Raw genomic sequence first — 16,939 nt, forward strand, 5'->3', positions numbered from 1 at the left:
GGCAAAACGGCACATCTCAAGATTATCTCCCTACATGTCCATGGGCACGAGGGAGGCAGGCACTGACTCAGAAATCGGCTCTGCATCCTCTGTAATCTTCATGGTACGAACTAGTCGTCACTCAAAGGCACGGCACATTCGGTCATTCAGCATTCACTTTAATTGCCTTTTTTGTGTTTTGTTTTTTTCACCAGCGCTGAAGCAGATGATTAGGCATGCCTGCCCTCATCAGCAAGTCTTAGGCTCCCTGGTGGAGCTTGACTGAGCTGCTGATCATGTTGTTAGGTTAGGATTTGAATGACCTAAGCTGTTCCAACAGCCCCTCTGTCAGCGGGGGGGGTCCAAATTGCTTTCCTAAAGCAGACTATGGGCAAACGGGTTAATCTCTATGACCCAACCATCTGAATTCCTCTACAGACACGTTTGTCCTGACTGCATAATGGCAGTAGAGCAATGCCAACTAGAAGAAAAGGTCTCATTCATGCATTTGTGCTGAGTTACATTTCATTGGCCTGCTTTGTGTGGTTAAATCTGTACACCGACCTGCAGACTGGTTTGCAGCCTTAGGTCTCTTCCAGTCTGGTTGGAGACATCAGAGGGAGGGCAGTGTGTGTCAGCAAAGGATTTCTGCCACAGACTGCAGAGAACTGTCTGGAAGTTTTGACATATTTGAGGTTTAAGTGTTTTGAAGCTTGGATCTGGGTACATCCGTTCTCACCATCTTTGCTGTAGCTACCAAAATAATCCGAGGGCTGGTTGCAGCTCCGCTGGGGTAAACAGCACATTTGAGCGTGATAGTCTGAGACACCTGTCAATCAAGGGGACATGCCCACACACTCTTTGAACCCTTACGTTTCTATTAATAAAGAGAGAGAGAGAGAGAAAAAAAAACAAGAAGTTGAAATAAACATCAGCACAGCCCTGTCACAGGAAGCGCACGCTCGATGGATCGACTAGTTTGGTCTAGCTACCAGAAGACACGGATGTCAACAAACCGGTATGTAGCTCCTTGCACAAACACACTTTTTAACTACACACTACAGTGCTGTGCTGTAATAAATCTGCTGCTGTTGCATAATTTTTGGGGTGAGATCTGAAGCATGTTAAGACACTTAAAACACAGTGTAAAGTTCTTTTTTTTTTTTCCCTGTGAACTGGAAAAATCGAGTATGTTAACATTTGAAGCTTGGATTGTGATCATGGTTAACCTTACCTGCCGAAACATCAGCATGTTAGCCTTGTCACTGTGAACATGTTAGCATGCTCATGTTAGCATTTAGCACTGCGTCCAAGCCTGTGCAGCCTCACAGAGATGTTAGCAAATAATGCTAGTAGATGTGTCAAGTGTCTCATTCAGTCAAGGACAAGGGAAAACAAATTTAAACCATTAGCGATAAAGTTCCATTAAACTGAACCTGAAGCGTTCCATGTGGTGGACGTCTTGACAACAAGATTTTCCGTCCCACCAAGACCAAAGCAGTTGGGTCTACAATATTTTTCTTGTCTCGATATGAAAATGCCCAACTTCAAACACCAGCAATTGGCAAATCAAATATTTTGTATCACTCTTTAACAACACAGTTTAAGCCCAAAAGCGCTTCAAGTTTAAACCGTGAATTTTTAGTCTGAATATGAAAACATTTGCTGATCCTGCTGCTCTGCGCTTCCAATCCCCTCCGGGTGGCAAGCGCTAAAAGTTAAAAGCAATTCAAAGCTGGAGAAAAATTGCAAACATTACTAAAAATTGAGGCAGTTTGCATCAGCTTTTTAAGCGAGGGGGAAAAAAAAAAAGAATGACATGTGGAGTGTAATATCTCGTGTAATCAGCAAATGGCTGCACAGCATGATCCCCTCATTAGGTTCAATTGAGGTAATGTGAGTGAAACCCTGAGCTCAAAATCCATTTTGGGACTTGATCTTTGTTGGGGCTGGCTTCGCTGTCTGTGGAAACTGGACACGCGCCTCTGAAAGTGATCCATCCACATTTTCCACTGGAGATATGGGTTCTTAATTATTTTATTTTTTTCCCATTAGCGGGACGAGATCCCTGGGAGGTGTGGTAGATGAGCCAAGATGCTGGATATCGTCTCCTGCCTCACCATCCATCTGCTGCGGATCAGACACGCGAAAAGGGGGCCAAGAAGCTCAATGTTCCACGTAATGGAGGCATGAGGTTTCCCAACCGCTGGACAAAGCACTTGCAGCGCCAGTTTCCTCAGTTCGCTTCACGCTCGCCTGAGCCTGAACACATGACAAGTAAAACCCGAAGGCACGGGTGGGGGGGGGGGCAGAGGGAGGAGGAGGAGGAGGAGGAGGAGGAGGAGGAGGGATGCAAGAAAAGATTCTAAGTGTTTTGATTTGCGTGTGCGCTGTGTGTGGATGCATGAATCTACGTCCTCTCTCTCACCTCCCACTCCATCCCTCTAACTCTCTCTCTCTTTTCCTCTCTCTCTCTCTCTCTCTCTCTCTCTCTCTCTCTCTTCAAGGTTACTATTGTTTTCCCAGACTGGAATCACTGCACGCTTCTCCTCTTTTCTGTCGGAGGACCATGTGAGCCCCCTTGAATGTAAGTGCCTCCTTTGTTACTTAATTCACTTTCCTTGGGTCCATTCCTTCAGAGGCAATAGGTTTCGGGTCTTTTTTTTTCCTCTTTTTTACCTCGCAGCACATGCACAATGGGCTGTCATACATCGGAGGGGTGGAGTGGGTCGGGACGGAATGGGATGGGATGGGGTGGGGTGGGGTGGGGAGGGGGTGTTTAAGGGGCTTGATTGCTCCATGTGGTCTAAGCGTGGGAGTTGAATGCACGTGCGCGCTGCTGTCATTGTCTCGGCGTGGCTTTTTGTCTTTACTTTGCAACTCGATTTCGCACGTCGCGTGTGTTGTTGTTCATTGACTTTTTGGTTGGCTCGGCATTGTTTGTATTTGGTAAACATGTGCTTCACTACATGCTCTGACTGTAGATTGAACTCTTTTTAGATTGTGCACTTCATTTTCTGGAACACATGTAAACACGAGAATCCAATCATTTGTTTAAACATAAAAAAAATAACTAAGTTAATGAATTAAACAATAGTTACGAGCAATTTCAAGGTACAAAAAAAAAAAAAAAGAATATCGCAAATTATGTCATTAGCATCCATCAACGTCTAAACCTAACCCTACCCCACATAATAGCCACTACACAATAACTAATGCATTTGGTTGCAATGTGTTTGGATGTTCTGGTGATGTCTTTTTAAAAGTTTGCTCAAAATGCTTCGTAAGACCGCGAAGATTTTACTGTAAACTGATGATGCACTTGATTTCTGAAAGGTGTACAGATGTGAACAGCATATTACGTGTATGCAAATGAGCACATTCAATAATGTCTCATTTAGATATAGTAAAATAATTAACTGACCAACAAGTCTAACAGATCATTTTATTGTCATCCGTGACTCCTGGGTTAGGGGTCACGGATGACGCACTTTAACTGACCACCTTGATTCCAATACATTTGTCTTTTTTGGTCATCTTACCAAAATCACCAAAGTATACGCGTGAGTATTTTTATCATCTTCAACCGAAGTTGAGGACTACAACCATCTGTTCCATCTTGCATTCTAAGTTCACAGCGTTTATGTTGCACCACTGGCTTCCTAGCTTTACCCCGGAGGGATTTTGCTTACATATACTAAAATATGATCCAATTTATTCTTTGTTCTCTGTGCACATGAGCCCAGAGACAAATTGCTTGTTTGGACTCATGTCCGTATTATGGAAGCCAATGTTCCAAAGTCAAAGCGAATATATGATAAGGCTAAATCTCCCGCTAGTCAGTATAATAGGCCTTGTTTGCTGGCTTTTTGCAGTGACCTCATCTTTGAATCATGAGGATGCAGGCTTACATGTTTTAGGCATAAACAAACTCAGATGTATACTTTGATTTATCTCCACGCATGGGAAAACTGACAGAATCTGTGGATGGGAAGATGAGGGGTCTCTTTCGGCTCCCTCCACCAGCTGTCAAAAGTTGCTAATGCTGAATAATGTAAGCAACGATTTGACGGCACAAACAAAATCTTTGTACCGCTTGCATTTTAATGCATGCAAATATGTACCCACTCTCTGCAGAGATGAAAAAAAAAAAAAAAGTACAGTTCAACTTCATGTGATAAGTTTTTTAAAAAGTCCTCCATGAATCTCTGTGAGGTTTCGGCGTCAAGAATCCTCCCGTGCTTCACTTCAACACGATGTGTTTGAAGCAGATCGCGACTGACAGGGTCGATAAATAATACAAATAGTGTACACATGCTGTTATCAATAATGGACAGCTTAAGCTAAGCTGAATGCTGATGTCTGTGGTAAACGCGTGTGCTTACCTGCATCACTCTTTCGGGATTTATATCAGTGATTTCCCGTTTAAAAAGTCACCGTGGGCTCGACACGTTGCTCCCATGCAAAGTGTTTGTGCTTTTGGTGCCGGCCTTTAAGAAAACACTCGCATATAAATATTGAATCGCGATGTAAAATGCATTTAGCATCCGGCGCAGTCAGTGGGGTTTCTCTGTGGCTGATTGAGCAGCATGAATCTACAACTTCCTTAAGTGCAAGATAAATGAAACATGTCTTGTCGTCATGCAGTGGACTGAGGACTGTGGGAATGTTTTAACAGATCCAAATTTGACTGATTTAAGATGGAGTTTGTTTTTTTAAGCAAACGTTTACTTTACTCACAACGCCTAAAGGCACTATAAATAATGCTCATCTTCTGTATGTTCGGTTATGCATTGACTTTTTTTTTTTCTTCAAGATGGACGTAATGTTTCATTATTCACTCCCGACCAGAAGCTGTCTGACGCAGCCGTTACCGCTGTGGTCATGGAGGTATTCGCAGTACGTTCCCGCTCCCTTTTCTCTCCCCATCACAGATTCCGAACACTAGATTCTCCTTATCGGTGCTGACATGCGGTAGAGGGGAGGTGTCGGGCGGGATGCAGCAGGATGTGACAGTTGTGCACCTGGAGCTACTGGCGCTGAGCTAAAATGAGGTGAAACGGCGTGTGGAGGAAGGTTCGGATACGTGACACTTACCTAGAGGCAGAGATGCGAGTTCTTGGCAAATCACAGTGGGAGCTGAGGTGTCGGCGAACACGGCATAGATAGTGAAATGTCGTGTTCAGGGTTAGTCGCCTCTTCTTTGCTCATTAGCCGCTAATACTAGCTCCCCAGTTATCGGCCTATTTTTTTTTGTTATGAACAGGGACAGTTTAGCACACACTGAAATTTTTTCCTGCATCCCAAATAATTTTCAGTTCTAACAGCCTCTTTGCCGTATTTGGAGCCCAGCAGGGTATCAAGCTAGGAGGCCCTGGCATCGTCAACTGCCAATGTGTCCAATCTCTTTCATGCCCAGCCAAGCCCCCCACATTCCAGCTTTAAAATCCCATCTCTCCGCTGTGGACTCCAGGGCTTGGCATTCACATTTCAGCTCCCCCAACAGTCGAAAAAATCTGGCTCATGGCCACCTCCTTGTCTTAGACCAAAGCTCAAGAAAATTAGTTTGAATAGAGAGAAAAGGACAGTGGGGAGAGTTTGGAGGGAAGTAAGTGGGAGTTTAAATGCAAGTCGAGGCATTTTATTTGCAACAACGCCCTTTCATCCACCCCGGGGCGACTGGACTCTGTGAATGGGCCGGTTTGTTCTACGGCTGACCAAACATGACACTTGAATGTTTATCTGCACAATGACAAAGCTTGAGAGAACCAAAGACACTTGGTGATGAGATGGACCGTGAACTAGTCAAGTGCCCCGTTCTGTTCCGTGCCCGGCTGAGCACAGAGCTTTGGCTTCTCCCGCAGCTTCGGCTGGGTCGGCGATCCAACTTCTCTCAATACATTGTGCTCCTGTGCCAGCCACTGGAAGATAATAGTGGACTCTTGCTGTTGTTAAAAGGTGCTGGGAACCAGATAGTACACTAGTGCTGCGAGAACTCACAGAGTGATCATAATTTTGAAAAGAATAGAAAGAAGTGACATATTCTAGGACTAAAAATAAAAGTTAAATTCCTATAGGTGGTAGCTGCCGATTGCTAAACTTAATGGCATGATGTCGACGTGATTTGATGTCTACAACCACAAAACTTCAACATTCAATTCAGGACAGTGGATTTATTATTGCAATATCGGCACATATCAGATAACAAACAAACCGATGCCTATATATATGTGGTATGCCAATATTGGCCGATAAAATTGACAGACTGATATTTTGAGGCTGTTATTTCAGGTGATTATAAATTTATGAAAACAAAACTGTTTATTAAATTCCTTTTCTGCCAGTAGAGCCCCTGAAATCCGACACTCTGGACCTTTCTAGGCAATCCGGGAAGGCTGGTTTGAGTAGCAGGTTGAGTTATTACAGCCATAATCATTTCAAGTGCCTGCTTCTGTTTGTTGACGAATCCCTCTGCATTGGCACCCCTGCTGAGCCGGCTCAGTGTTTGCATTCAAAATAATGAGTAAGTTGTGTTTATTCACGCAAAAAAAACCCCCAAAAAACACTGAGTTAACACCACATGCGCAAAGTCATCGGTGTGAACATTAGTCTGTCCAGTCCGTCCCGTTCGCTGACCTTTCACGACGTCACCGTCCTGGGAAACAACTGCCAACAGAAGAGCGCCGGAAGAGCTGACAGGACAGCAGCCAAACAAAATGTCTGAACTTGGCAAGGAATTCCTGAAAAGAATCTGGCAGTGAATTACTGACATATACTGGACAAAAATAGTTCTCCGCTGGGTTCCATGAGCAGTGTGCAGGTAGAAAAACTGCTTTTATTGATTTGTTTGTTTCATTTCTGCTATACCTTCATAAACCCGTACCACAGACAGGTAAGCTCATAGATCAATCATAGATATTGTTAAGTGCACAAGATATTGAGAGTAGATGATTGATATGCTACCTTAGGGAATTATGCCTCACTTAAATGCAACAGAGGGGAAAAAAAACAAACAATTTCAAGGTCATGGGTTAAAGACAGTGACTGAACAGATGATGAGTGTGTTACCACTGAATGGCTGAGTGATGATCCCATAGCCTTTGCAGTCAACAAAACCTCACTCTAGATTTGCACCACGATAGAATACAATAGAAGAGACCGCATTCAACCAGGATCATCCTCAACAGCATAATGGCTGACACTATTTGTCTCATCCAGTTTACAAAGTCTGTGTGGCGTTTCAGCTTAGTATGTCATTGATTAACGCCGCAGCTCGGCCTGCATGCTGCTGCCCGCATTAATTGGCTCTTTGATTAGCTGAAGCTCAAAGTCGATGTCTGGCCTACGAGCAGACGTGGATCGATGTGTCCTCGTGGAGAATTCATAAACTGGGAGAGCAGCGTCGGGAGATCACGAGCGTGGCCACAGAATTTATGCGCACTTTCAGTAACTGTGTGGTTATAGTGGCTTCTCCAGTTCCAAGGTCGTGGTTTGTAACCAAAACCTTAAAGCACACAAGTGTCACTTGTCACCAGTAAGTAGCTCTTTTTGTAGCACAGCATCAGTTTTGCAAGTAAAGGGCTCCGTTAATGATGAGAGAAGATTCAGACTTTATGCACTTTATACCACTGCACAAGAGGATCATTTAAGAAGTGATGCAAGAGTGGAACTTCAGTGTCAGACTAACTCTTAGGGAATGAGAAGGGGAAGATCTTCTTGGTTTGGACCTGGACTGTAGTGGCCTCCTGGGGGATCCAGAGCGATGGCAGACTAACAACAGGGATGCAGTTTTGGTTATTTTGCAAACATGTGGGATTCCTTGCTCATGCCACCGCAGATCGCCTTCTGATTACAACGATATGTTTCGGGGGTGACAACAAAACTTCTAGCAAACTTTGTCTCAGCCCAATAAACTAAAAGACCATAAACAAACCAAAACGAATATTTCTTCAACAAAAGGACAGCGAAAATGACTATTCATCAAAGGACTGGAGACAAACAAGGTTTTCTGCCACCACTCACAGCGTTGCCACCAATTAAAAAACAGATCTAAACTTTGTGGTGCACCCAGTGCTCTCAATCCAAAAACAACAGTCTTAGTCAGCATGTACAATTGTATTATTACCCAGACAACCAATACAGCAGATTATATTGTTCAAAGGCAAATCCAATGCAGAGGCTTGTAAAATAACAAGTGGACAATTCGGCCTTTATGACCAGCTGTAAAAAAACAATTGGATTCGTGTCTGAACAAAGCAATGCAGTCTGACTGATGATTTTAGAACTGTTTGTCCATGTTTTCCATGAAGGGAACAGAAGAATGTGTCTTGTCGACAGGATTACTCAGAAACCACCCTGTCTGAACAAAACTGCACCCAGTGCAATGTTAAATGGCGGGTTAAGCTCAATATCTTGGAGGATAATTCAACTGCATCACAAATTCGGTTGCACTGGGCAAATTGGAGCGGCACTTACTGCAAATGATCAATACACGTTCCCATAAGGACATCAGAAACTACTCTTAATTCAGTGATTAAGTCGAGCAAAAATCGGTGCTGAGTAGATTGAGGGATGGCTTTATTATCTGTAAATCCTCCATGGCATTCTGCCAAGAGCATAGGCAGCTCTATCCAGACTGTTAATCATGAAATGTTGAATCTTTTTGCAAATTACTTGGCTAGCGAGCTAACATTAAATATCCCAAGAGAGAAGAGGCTTTAAATGAAGCTCAAGGCTGACATGGACAACACGTCGTTTAATGGAACTAGCTAAACAAAGTTCAAATCAAGAAATGCAAAGTACCAAAAGTACAGGTACAGGTTAGTGTGCTAATGTGAATGTTATTTGCTTATTGCTTTTTTCTTTTAGCTTGAGTACATGTGACCATAAAAGGCACATCTGTAAACATAGTCTAGTGTAGTCCACATTTTGGTGCATAATGCATTTTATTGTGACCACCATGTCAGGTGGATGGATCGGGGCAAAGTAGGAGTAAGCACAAACACAGATTTTAACAAATTTGTGTTCAACATGTGAAAGAAAAAGAATTCTTTTCTCTGCAATAAGGTGGCGCAACAAGTCAGTCAGCGTCTTGAGCACAGTTCGATCGAACCATTCTTCATCTGCTGCTGCACCTCCAGCTTCATTTGTGTTAGAGAGAGGCTGACGCTTCTCTATAAGGAGGGTCAAATATTTGAACGAAACACAGAGATTCTCTCTTTTTAGCCGCGTAGTTAAGAATTGATTCCCTTGTGCGAACAGATTACCGCGGCTCAGATCGCATGAAGCCGTGCATTCCAAGGAGAGTAATGCAATATCACTAATGGTCCTACAGATCGCCCTGTTTGTTTTGGAGAGCCGCAAAGAAATACACACAAAGTATGCGCGCAGTCACACAGTGTCTCTTTGAAAGCTTTGGAAAACTGCCGTGGGTGGTTTATTGATCGTACCTCAGAGGTCAGTGTGTGTGCGTGTGTGTGCGACTGGCACTGTTTATCTGTGCTGCTGTTAGAAGAATAGAGACGAGGTGTCGGCTCTGCCTGAGGGAGCAGCTCGAGCTCGATAAAGAAACAAGACATGTAGAGAGGGCAAGCAACCATGTTGAAAGCAAATGTCATTCGCCTTAAGAAGGCTTGTCCCCCGGCATGCAACCCTGTGGGCCGGAACAACTACCTGTCTGTGTGCCTGACTGTCTGTCCGCTTAAATAGAAGTGACTGCAATATTTTTATCAACCCCTTGAACTTTTCTATCTGCAAGCGACTGATTTTCTCAAGTACCCAGATTTGCCTTTAAATACGGGCTGAGTTTGAAACAGATGAAACTTAATTGTGACCAATTGCAAATCAGACATGGTTTGTGATTAGCAACTGTCAAGGTCCTGGGTTCAAATCCAAGGTCTGTATATATCTGAGCAGTTTCCTTAGCAAGCCCTGATTTTTTTTTGTTTCCATCACCTGAAGATTTAAGTGACAATGTGTTCTTGGTTTACAATCCCTCACATCCATTTGCCTCTTTTACACACCCCAGATCCTGCAACACGGGTGTAAAAAAAGGTCCTCTTTCAAATTACTTGCATTGCTGGTATGTTTTATACAGAACAACAAGACAGACTCAGGATGTTTGAGGAAGAGATTTTGCCCAGGGTTCCCCAATTTGATAAGAATCGAGCATTTAAAAGTTGCATTACATGACGTGAATGAGTCCCACGTCTCAAACAATCATACATTCTGACATTGTGTTACTTATTAATAGAATTACGATGACGATAAATAATTTCCCGTTTTCCTGAGGATCCCTCTGGAACGCACTCAACTCATTCTGAGAAGCACCGCTCTCTGAGGCAGGGTTGCATCTGCACGTGTTCATATGTCATGAAGATTCTTTTGCATTGCATTGCCATTGCATCAATCGTTATCCATCAAACGAGGGGGTGATAGCCGTTTGCCCTGCTTCTGTCATTCAAACGCTTTTAAAGATGAACCAGAGTATAAAGAAAAACATTAAGCTCCCCTTCAAAATGACTTTGTATGTAGTGTTCAATGGTCGCTCTTGAATAAACACGCAGCACTGAAGACTTTAATTTGATCGATTTGGATTTTTTAAGGGTTGGACGAACTGGATCATTGATTGTGCCTTCGGGAAGCCCTAAGGCGACCGAAACGGATCTGTTGGAATTTTTTAAAATCACACCTGAGTCCAAACAACTTCATATATAATTCAAACCGTCAAAGATCCAACTGAGACCATCATTTATTCCATTTATAATTCATCGCTGTCTTATACTGTAGTCACAGTGCCACCCCACTGTACCGAGCCCCCTCCCCACCTTCATACAAAATGCATGGCCCCTGATTAATGCCCCAGCTTCCGATACCTCTCTGCTTCCCAAGCTAGCATCTCCGCCTCTTCTCATGGCGGCAGAAGACACCTACATTCGCTACGAGCCAAGGAAGATGTTCCCACTTCCTACTTTATGTGCGAGTGTGTGCGCCCTCCCCGTCACAGGTGATGGCAGGCCCCATAAATCAGAAGGTGTTCTCACTTCCAGGTGGACTATACTGCATTAACCATTGCATTACATCACATATACGCACCGGGCTGCGCAACACTGCAGCGAGGAGAGCATGGGAGGTCGGGGAGCCTGACTTTCACTCATAACTTATTCATGCTTCACGCCGTCATTCGGCACACCTGGGAAAAAGTCAATTCTTTTCACGGCAGGGAGGCTCATCTAAAGCAGCGGTATGTGGTTTTGAAAATAACAACTTGCATGTTCCCTATCACCTCTGCAAGTTATTTTGCGCCCAAACTGATGTACGGTATTATGAATGCATTTATGTGACCGCAGGAGGAATCGGAGTCCCAGCTGGAGCAGTTTCAGGCTCGGCTGATTGAATCATTGGCGCCATTATAGGAGCGATTCATCATGAAAGGTCACAAGTGCGGGACATCATGTAACTTTCAGTATGGCTGTTATTTCCCGGCCTTGTAAACGTTACTTCTGCTTGAGCTAGTTCTCGTCCCAGCAGAGGGCAAAGGGCTTCTGATTTCACATATCAGGGCTGTGATTAGACTGAAATGAATTGGTTTTGACCTCCATTTCCAGTGGAATGAGGACTTTTCAGTTATACAACTTCCGGGGACAAATTGCGATTGGGTGCACAATACAAGCGGCTCTTTGTGGAGAGTTACGTTCACTAATTGGAGAGCTAGACATCGCACATAATTAGGATTTTAATTTGAAAAGCGGTGTGGTGCATGACTGTACCCAACAGGAGATTATGATGATGTGAGGATGAGTGATTAATAGTCATTTGTGCCACCCGATCCCTAGAATGCCTTGTGTAAATGTGCACTTCTGCAAACCAAGGATATGTTGCAACTCAGTGTTTCTCTGGGTTTCATTTTGTGACAGTGCTGTGCTTATGATCTGGTCAGATTAGACACGAAAACATCTTGGTTAAAATAAGAAAAAAATCCATGTTTTGGTCACAACAGACATATGTGGGAATTGAATTTTTGGGATTTTGCCTTTCCTTGATTGTGCTATGTAGCATTTTTGTGCATGTAAAAGTCCTGCATCCTGCCTGCTAAGTGATGCGCACATGCAACTCTCACCAAGATCGAACAATGGCAAGATATCTCACTTTGTACTCTATAAATGTGTTTTATGAAATTAGGATTGAAAACAAACCTACTCTCCTCAGATCCCCAAATGAAAGTATGAACCTGAAAATTAGCATAATAGGACCCCTTTGCTTGAATTTCCTCCGGGATCAATAAAGTATCTATCTATCTATCTATCTATCTATCTATCTATCTATCTATCTATCTATCTATCTATCTATCTATTATTTAAAAGTATCCACTGGTGTCATGCTTCCTATCGCTCCATTCTCCCCTGTAACACAGCCCATCTTGCCCTCCATGTCCTGAGGTCCATACACATGTGAATGTGATATGATACATATTGTAGAAATCTATATGGCACGTATGGCACATACACATGTAAAGGTGTGATCAGTTTGCAGAGTGCTCACAGCTGGTGACTAGGCTGCCTTTGTGCCATGAACTCCAATACATTTTAAACCTCATATTAGATGAGCTACTACCCTGGGCTCAAAAGAAGAAGTGAAGAGAATTTCCATGCCTCATCACACCCTTATTGCACCCAGTGCAAGATGGCAGCTATACTGCACTTAACACTGCGAGAATTTTAATAGATAATGCAGTGACGCCTGAATTAGCACATTAGCTTGGCGATGAACTCAGCCGTGTGTGACAGCGTCCGCCTGCGAGCCGGCTGAAGCTCCGATGAAGTGATGCATGGTAACACTGACTTTAGTATACGCAGTCGATGGGCGCTTGTCTCTTTTTAGACCTTCAAGACTTCAATCTCGATCTCGATCGAGCAGAACTGGAGAAGCTATCACAGGTTAATACAGGTTGAATCCTCTCACCACTTTTGCACATTTGAAATACGCAGCCTTTAATTTGAAAACATGATTTTATGAGTCAGTAACATCCTGAGTGATTCATTAGGATGGCCCCATTTTGATGCTTCAGTGCACATCAAAGTCTGGTCACAGTTTTCGCAGCTTTGTCGACCTCGATACAGAGCGTTAGCAGTGGTTGGAGCATTTATACAGTTTGGGGAATAACATGTTTAGTTATTATGACATGTTCACAAGGTCAACAGCTGACACTTTCACCAGCTCCACTTGCTGAGGACCTTGGGATCCAATTGATTGTATTGAGATAAAGTTCCTCTGGCCATAGTGCGGTGTAACACGCTCTAGCAGCAATAACATTATGGCTTTATGATGTTGTTATGGGGTCACGTATGTAAGCAAACAATTGTTTATTTGCTCACTTTGCCAATTTGCATCATGTTGTTCACTCTACATCATTTCTCACCGTTGGTTTTTTTGGTCTAACGCTGGACGCAAACAGAGGTCTCCTGCATGAAAAAGCCCCTGCGCTCGTTTAACCCGTCGCCGTAATCGGAGCTTCTCTGTTCTTTGTTTGGATAGCCGGGCTGGCCTGCTGCGAGTGATTCTGGAGGAACCTTTGTTGATTGCTGAGTGTCATTCCCAGGTCAGCACCAGCCCCGACTGCCAGTATTTGACCTTTAAAGGCTGTCAATCAAAACTGATATATATGCTTATGTCAACTCTTAAAGCCTAAAAACTGACCTTAAATCAAACTGTCCTGCCGTCGTCTTCCCCCTCTTACCCTCCTGACGAGTGTGTTTATTTTAAAGATGTCTCTTATGCTAATGCAGGCATGTGTTTTGGGAGAGATTTTCAGGATCTGGACTCTTTCTTGACGATCATGTGTTGTTGCCATATGATTATAGTGTTGTCGTGGTGTGCCAGCTGGTGTTGCTTTGGGTTGAGGGCGAGCAGCGAGGACGTGAGTCCTTTCCGTGACAGTCTGAGGACACATTGGGCTGGCCGACAGCTAATGATGATGCCGCCTGACACTTGTATATGCTTATGTGAGTGTCCATCTGTGCGTATGTGTTTACGTTATCAGTATTTTCACGTGTGTGTGTGTGTGTGTCCTTGCATGCATGGGCTTGTGTGCTTTTGGGCATTTACGCGCTCGACTCTGAATGGGCATATTTGCATTAGCTTAGATGAAGCCGCAGTGAGTTTCTTTGGTGTGACAGAGGATGACCTTGAGCTGCTTAGCTTCCGGCGAATGTGTCAAATTCAGGCAATGGATCTCAATGTGTGTGTGTGTGTGTGTGTGTGTGTGCATAATGTAGAAAAGCGCTGCTAAGGCTCACGGCTTTATCTGAAATCTGAAAAGGCAAGCCACTTTCTGGCTTCATCCTCTTGGACGGTCGTTGTTTTTATCGCATCCGCCTTGATGTCACGGCTGAGAGGACACTCACGACCGCTGTTGATTCCGAGTTTATTATTACTCGCTCTGACCTCGGCCGCCTCGCACTCCTTGTTAAGATATTCACGAACAGCGGTGAGTCAAAATATTTCCGTTGATCGACTGACCTCTGCTTGATCCTCTGACTCACGGTGACGTTTGAAGTAGTGCAGCACAGCATTTCGTGCCCCGCTCTCGAGGCACCTGAGGGGATGTTTGTCAGGTTGTACTGTCAGCTCGCGTACGCAGACGGACATGTTCGCACACACACCTTGGGAATTATTATTTCTGTTGTCTGTCGATGTGTAAATGCGTGATGGCAGCGAGTCTCTTTCATGCTATCTTCGTGGACACATTTAAAGGGTCAGTTCAGGAGGAAGAAAAGTACACAGCCATGCAGATGTCAGTTTTAGTTCCACTCCTGATTTTCTCCTTTACTATGCACCATTCTTGAGACTTGACTAAGACTCAGATGGAATTACTGTTCTGTTTTTGAAACATGATTGGGTCATTTCTATTGCAATGCATGAATCTAGAGGCCTACAAGGATGCTGCTGTGGAGGGGAGAGGGGCACTGAGAGGACACACTTGAGAATGAGAGTCCCACCCTTTGGACTGTTGCAGGAAGTCATTTACAAAATAAAACTATAATCCAGCAGTGTTAGATAACATGAAGGAGCCGAGTCTCCGAGGGCTGATGTGGTCAATGCGGGTAAAAAGAGAACAGCGGTATGCAAGATTTGCTGCCAAACCGAAAAAAGTACGTTGAGACCAGCTTGAGACTCTATGATCCGACTCGCAGCAGAACTCGCTTGATTCTCACCACAATAACTTGTAACTTGCACATGTGCGACATACTTCCACCTCTGCTGCACACCCAAACAAATCTTTTTCAGATGAAATAGAGCAGCCACAGTTAATGTTTATCACCTCGACTTCTTTATCTCCTGCTCACCCCTCCTCCCACACACACGGCCCAATCCCTCCATATCTCTTAATCTGTCTGTCTCCCTTGCTCCCTCTCCAGCTCTGTTAAATCCGTTTTCGGGCTTTTCTGTGTATTAGCTCCTCTGATTAGATCGGCTCATTCTCTGAGGTCACTGGACAGGGAGAGATAGCTCGCAGCCTCTGCAACTGAATCTCCTTAAATAACTAAAAAAAAAAAAACACACACACAAAAGTATCTGCATCACTGAAAGCAACAGCTTCTGGTTTAATTTCAAACTGTGCTTAAAAGCAGCTGTCTCAGCTCGGCCCGTACCAGCTGTACATCTTCCCCTCCCCTGATTGAAACCGGCGCTTTACTGCCCGCATGTGAACTCACTTAGAGGGCGAGAGGTCAGTTCGGGGGGTAAATGTGTTTGGCATTTTCCGAAATGGCCCTTGGCTGTGACGGCCAAGGCGTTTGCAAAAGGTCACGGAAGTTTTTCGGCGGGGCCGAAGTGAGAGACACTCAGAGGCAAATATATGCAAGAGCGGCTCTACGGACTGTCTCCCAGCCTCCCATGACTCATGCAATATGAATGCACATCTAATGCAGTGTTCAAGATAGCGATCAATGACGGGGGAGGAATTAAAATGCTGTATATCTTAGTCATAAAGATGCCTCTGGAAGATAATATGCCGATAGAAGTCATGTGTATGTGTTTTAATGGATGTGGTGCTGGCTCGCGTCGAAGCCTACAGAGAAATGCGTCCTTTTGCCTCTTCTTCACCTGGGAGGTAGGCTTGGACCCATTTAAGAGTTGTTGGGGGGGGGTCACGTGTTCACATGAACATATGTGTGTTATAAGCCCCACAAATCCCCGGCTACCCACGGCGCTGGTGCCCTCTGAAAGGTCCCGGTCATAACCCTGTCGTGCTTTATCCCCCGTAATGGTCTCGCCCCCGAGAGGGGAGACGAACCCCACCGCATTCCGCTCATTCCTGGTCGTTAAAAATTAGACCTCTCTAAACTCAGAAGAGGCCGACTTTACTTGAATTTAGAGAGCTGTCGTGGGAAGAGTGGATTTTTTTCTTTTAACCCCCCCCCCACATTTCACAAAGAGATGCAGCAGCTAATGTGCAGTAAAAAGAGTGAGCAAGAGTGAGCCTTTTTAGTCTTTCCATGTCTCGATCCTTGATTTGACAAAGCATGCCAAATAAGGAGCGATCACTTCATATTGCGGCCTTGACGAATACCAAGAACAGACACAAAAACCTTGTCAAAAATACCCGCAGCTCCTGAATGCGCCTCGTATCGAACCTCTCGGCTTCACTTCAGTTTCAACTGTCCTCACAGTTTTGTACACCGCTATATTCGATGTCATTCACCCACCGTCACCCACCTTGAATCACAGCCGACTTTAACAGATCTTACGTGTCCGCTGCGCCTGAACTCAATATCCTCTATCTCTACTTGCACAGTGTCATTTCAAGCGCAACTGAAATATCACCCGGGGGGGCGAGACGGGAACATATAGTTCAAGGTGAAAAACAGCCGTTCGACTTTGCAGCGTGGCGTTAGAGGACACGCGACGGCTCCAGCTGCCGCCTCTGAGGAGCTTGAATGAATGAAGAGGCTTTAATTCT

At 44.3% G+C, this 16,939-nt stretch overlaps 1 protein-coding gene across 1 annotated transcript in view; it reads left to right on the forward strand.

The window, feature by feature from the left end:
* Positions 1-741: 741 nt before the first annotated feature.
* Positions 742-16,939, forward strand: part of LOC119015521 (E3 ubiquitin-protein ligase Midline-1-like) — a 65,396-nt gene continuing 49,198 nt past the window's right edge. The window contains exons 1-3 of the mRNA XM_037091583.1: positions 742-997; positions 2,035-2,256; positions 2,487-2,566. The gene's annotated coding sequence lies outside the window, so the exon portion shown is untranslated. The remainder of the gene's footprint in view (positions 998-2,034; positions 2,257-2,486; positions 2,567-16,939) is intronic.

This window comes from Acanthopagrus latus, chromosome 24 (genome assembly GCF_904848185.1).
Source record: "Acanthopagrus latus isolate v.2019 chromosome 24, fAcaLat1.1, whole genome shotgun sequence".
Lineage (NCBI taxonomy): Eukaryota > Metazoa > Chordata > Actinopteri > Spariformes > Sparidae > Acanthopagrus > Acanthopagrus latus.